The sequence below is a fragment of the Haematobia irritans genome, chromosome 1 (genome assembly GCF_050003625.1).
Source record: "Haematobia irritans isolate KBUSLIRL chromosome 1, ASM5000362v1, whole genome shotgun sequence".
In the NCBI taxonomy this organism is placed as follows: domain Eukaryota; kingdom Metazoa; phylum Arthropoda; class Insecta; order Diptera; family Muscidae; genus Haematobia; species Haematobia irritans.
The window spans coordinates 251,653,500-251,659,499 of record NC_134397.1 but is presented as its reverse complement, the minus strand read 5'-3'; positions in this window follow the sequence as shown (position 1 = coordinate 251,659,499).

Genomic DNA, 6,000 nt, shown 5'->3' with positions numbered 1-6,000 from the left:
AAGAACGATATATTTTCAGCCAAGAATACGTTCGATTTGACAAATTTTTCTAAATACGGAAAGGCCGTATTTAGAAAAATTCGTCAAATCGAATGTATTCTTGGCTAGTTCTCGAAGTTTCTTTACAATATTCAAAAATACGTCATTCATTGTAAAACATAAAAAAAAACGTTGAAAAAAAACGATATCTAATAACAGTTGGCAACACTTAAATACAAAGATACATAGTGAGTGAGGGAGAGAGAGAATAGGGAAAACACAGATATTTTTCTATAGGGTGTTATTCTATTATGTTGTTTTAGTATTTCGGCCAATTTTATATAGAAATAAAATTTTGACAAAATTTTCTATAGAAATAATATTTTGACACAATTTCCTATAAAATAAAATTTTGACCAAATGTTCTATGAAAATAAAATTTTGACAAAATTTTCTATAGAAATAAAATGTTGGGGAAATTTTCTATAGAAATTAAATTTTCCATTCGTTTTGTTTTGTTATTGTTGGTTTTGTTCTTTAAGCATTGTTGTTGTTTTTTATTGCAGCTTAAAACCATGCATTGACTAAACTACAAGGGTAGCTTAACAAACAGAGGCAAAGAATGTTTGTCAAATTTATTTCGGCAAAGCCTTATAGACTGCAAGATGGTTGGATGGATTGACAAAATTTTCTATAGAAATAAAACCTTGACAAAATCTGCTACACTCGGCTATAAAAAGGAGGTCCCTTGTCATTAAGCTTAACATGGAATCGGGCAGCACTCAGTGATAAGAGAGAAGTTCACCAATGTGGTATCACAATGGACTGAATAGTCTAAGTTAGCCTGATATATCGGACTGCCACCTAACCTAACCTAAATCTTCTACAGAAATACAATTTTGACAAAATTTTGTAGAGAAATAAAATTTAGAGAAAATTTTCTATAGAAATAAAATGTTAACAAAATTTTCTATAGAAATAAAATTTTGACAAAAAAATTTACAAAATTTTCTACAGAAATTAAATTTTGACAAAATTTTCTATAGAAATAAAATTTTGCCAAAATCTGCTATAGAAATAAAATTTTGATAAAATTTTCATAAAAAATAAAATTTTGACTAAATTTTCTATAGAAATAAAATTTGAACAAAATTTTCCTTAGAAATAATATGTTGACAAAAAAATTTACAAAATTTTCTATGGAAATAAAATTATACAATACAAAAGAAATACAATTTTGACAAAATTTTCTATAGAAATAAAATTTTGCCAAAATCTTCTATAGAAATAAAATTTTGATAAAATTTTCTATAGAAATAAAATTTTGACAAAAGTTTCTATAGAAACAGAATTTTGACATAATTTTCTTTACAAATAAATTTTTGACCAAATGTTCTATGAAAATATATTTTTGACTATATTTTCGATAGAAATAAAATTTTGACTAAATTTTCCAAAGAAATAAAATTTTAACAAAAATTTCTATAGAAATAAAATTTTGACAAAATTTTCTATAAAAATAAAATTTTTAAATTTTCTATAGAAATAAAATTTTAACAAAATTTGCTATAGAAATAAAATTTTGACAAAATTTTCTATAGCAACAAAATGTTGTTCAAATTTTCTACAGAAATAAAATTTTTACAAAATTTCTATAGAAATAAAATTTTGACAAAATTTTCTACAGAAATATAATTTTCAGGAAATTTTTAATAGAAATTAAATTTTGACAAAATTTTCTATAGAAATACAATTTTGACAATATTTTCTACAGAAATAAAATTTTGAGGAAATTTTCTATAGAAGTAAAATTTTGACAAAATTTTTGTAGAGAAATAACATTTTGAAAAATTTTCTATAGAAATAAAATTTTTACAAAAGATTCCATAGAAATAAACTTGTGACAAAATTTTCTAAAGTAATAAAATTTTGAGAAAAATTTCTATAGAAATAATATTTTGACAAAATTTTCTATAGAAATAAAATTTTGGACAAAAGTTTCCCTTACAAAATTTTTTATAAAATAAAATTTTTACCAAATTTTCGATAGAAATAAAATTTTGACTAAATTTTCTATAGATATAAAATTTTGACAAAATTTTCTATAGAAATACAATTTTGAGGAAATTTTTTATAGAAATTAAATTTTGACAAAATTTTCTATGGAAATACAATTTTGACAAAATTGTCTATAGAAATAACATTTTGACAAAATTTTCCATAGAAATAAGATTGTGACAAAATTTTCTAAATAAAAAAAAATTTGAGAAAAATTTCTATAGAAATACAACTTTGACAAAATTTTCTATAGAAATACAATTTTTACAAAATTTTATATGGAAATAAAATATTGACAAAATTTTCTATAAAAATAAAATTTTGAGAAAATTTTTTATTGAAATACAATTTTGAGAAAATTTTCTTTAAAAATAAAATGTTGACAAAATTTTCTATAGAAATAAAATTTTGAGGAAATTTTCTATAGAAATAAAACCTTGACAAAATCTTCTATAGATATACAATTTTGACAAAATGTTCTATAGAAATAAAATTTTGACAAAATTTTCTATAGAAATAAAATTTTGACAAAATCTTCTATAAAAATACATTTTTGACAAAATCTTCTATAAAAACGCATTTTTGATAAAATCTTCTATAGAAATAAAATGTTGATAAAATTTTCCATACAAATAAAATTGTGACAAAATTTTCTAAAGAAATTTTGAGAAAATTTTCTATAGAAATAAAATGATGACAAAAATTTCTATGGAAATAACATTTTGACAGAATTTTGGCAAAACTTTTTTAGGACATGTGAAAAACTTTAACATTTTTATTGTTTCCTAGATGTTGAACTAAAACTTTCCCCTTTAAAAAATGGAAACATTTATCGATATTTTCCAACAATTGAAATCGTTTACACATTCATCTTCACCAAACAAGCTTCACATTTCGATTATGATATGTACCTACAGAACAAAGAAAAAAAAACTGTGAAAAAACTGTTTGAAAAACAAAACATAGTTTGACAAAAATTAGAAATTATTTTCCTCATGTTTTCACCAATGAAAAAAACACTGCTGATCACTTGTGCATTCATACCTCCGACTTCCTCTATCGTTTTCCGTATAGGGAGACAAACAAATTTCCAGTGAACATTTTTCTAATAATTTTTGCAGCACAAAACACAAAACTTTAATTAAAACCATACCAATTTTCTTTATTTCTAAATGTAAGTAGGATGTTTGCTAACAAATATAGTTTCCTAGTAGTTTTGGAATTTTTAGGTTGATTTTTTTTATAGCTGTCACAACAAAAGTTTAATTGATTCTCATTCCAAGTCATGTCCAACAGAACATGTCCCAAAAAAAAAAAACCAACTAAATGGCTACATGGCTACAAATATAGCCACATTCAGCAAATGTTGCTGACCAACGCGAGTTGGTAAAGTTTTCACCATTATGTTGACCATTTGTGGACAAAACAAGGGGAAAGGAATAAATGTAGTTTTACTGATGTACATTTTTTAGTTTCGATAGCAATTTAATTACACATCATTTTTCATTTCATGCAATATGACTTGTTTTTTTTTTTGCACCAATAAATTATTAAATTTGATATTTATTTATCCGTTAAGGAATTTTTTGGAAGGGATATGAAACACTGCGGAACAGTGTATTATCAGTTAGTGCATATGAAGACGAGATAGACAAGTCAAATTTTTATTTCTAAAAAAAATTTGTAAAATTGTTTTTCTATACACGCACAGAAAAACATGGTTGCCGCATCCATTTAATGCTTATCTAGAGTATGTAATTGTGGCGAAAACCATGTATTTTGTCTTTGTAAAAATAATTTTCGAGCGGAGAAAAATATATGTTGGCAATAAGCATTTAAATGGTTCTCAAATGCCGCAAACATGTTCTATTATTTAAATGATAGAATTTGAGACCATTACACGGCCGGGAAAATCATGTAACTGACCATTCAATTTTTTTACTTTTTTGCATTTGAAAAAAGTATTTTTATAGTTTACGTATAGACATGTCTACAACCATTACATGGCCATAAAGACCATGTACATTGTTTTCGTGACCATTTAATTTTTTAATTTTTTTGCAGCGACAAGAATTTTATAAAAACATTGAGCAGGTACACACGATTTTCATTTTGCGCGTCAGTCGTGTGTTGATTGTTTCTTGGAATGGACGGAGAATACGGAATTACTGTGTTTTGTGTTAATTTATTCAGAAAAGGCACGTGGTTTTATGTGAACACAAAAAGGGAAGTGTAATTGAAAAAATGTACCTGTTTTTATTCTGCATTTTTATATATGGTATAATTAATTTTTATTTCCAGTTATATGATATCTGCATTGGTACATTTGATGGGCATGAAGTAAATATGGAATGATTACTTATTGTTGACATTGAACCAAAATAGAGTGTGTAAAAATATGTGATGTTTACTTGCACGACATTATAAACACAAAAAAACAATGAATTATTTTATAAATAAATAAATTTAATTTTGTGTTTTCTTTTCTCAAGTGGCGACTTGTTTTCGACGACGAAAAAAGTTTTTTCATAAAGATCAAAACATTTTAGGCTGCGACCATGTTCTTTTAGCTGGAAGAAAAACATTTTTGACGAATACCATAACATTTTAGATCGTGGCCATTGACTTTTGATTCAAACAAAATTCTTTTTATCAATATAATAACATTTTAGATGAGGACAATTTTATTTTTCTTAGAACCATGTTAACTGAGCCAACATGGTTGCAGGTGAAAACGCTACATGGTCGCCGTAAAATAGCTCCTATCATATTATTTTGCTCTTCGAATATGATTGTGACAATTATGTTTCTTCTCTGCGTGTAGAATGTGTTATCAAACTTGTTTCCTATAGACAGTTTTATCAAAATTTTATTTCTGTAGAATTTTTTGTCTAAATTTTATTTCTGTCGGAAATTGTTTGTCAAATTTTTATTGCTATAGAAAATCTTATCAAATTTTTATTGCTATAGACCATTTTATCAAAATTTTATTTCTATAAAAATATTTATTCCCATAGAAAATTTTCTTAACATTTTATTTTTATAGAAAAAAAATCTTAAAGTTTCATTCCTAAAGAAAATTTTTTCAAGAGTTTATTTTTATAGAAAATTTTCTTAAAATTTTATTTTTATATTTATTTTTGTAGAACATTTTGTCAAAATTTTATTTCTATAGAAAATTTTGTCAAAATTTTATTTCTATAAAAATATTTATTCCCATAGAAAATTTTCTTAAAATTTTATTTTTATAGAAAAAATCATAAAGTTTTATTTTTATAGAAAATTTTGTCAACATTTTATTTTTATAGAAAATTTTCTTAAAATTTTATTTTTATAGAAAATTTTCTTAAAATTTTTAATATTTTATTTCTATAGAAAATTTTTCAATATTTTATTTCTATAGGTTAGGTTAGGTTAGGTTAGGTGGCAGCCCGATATATCAGACTCACTTAGACTATTCAGTCCATTGTGATACCACATTGGTGAACTTCTCTCTTATCACTGAGTGCTGCCCGATTCCATGTTAAGCTCAATGACAAGGGACCTCCTTTTTATAGCCGAGTCCGAACGGCGTTCCACATTGCAGTGAAACCACTTAGAGAAGCTTTGAAACCCTCAGAAATGTCACCAGCATTACTGAGGTGGGATAATTCACCGCTGAAAAACTTTTTGGTGTTCGGTCGAAGCAGGAATCGAACCCACGACCTTGTGTGTGCAAGGCGGGCATGCTAACCACTGCACCACGGTGCTCCCTATATTGCACCACGGTGGCTTTTTTCTATAGAAAATCTTCTCAAAATTTTATTTCTATAGAAAATTTTCACAAAATTGTATTTTTATAGAAAACTGTGCCAACATTGTATTTCTAAAAAAACCTTATTTCTATTGAAAATGTTATCAAAATTTTATTTCTATAGAGAATTATTGTCAACCTTTCATTCGAATAGAAAATTTTGTCAATTT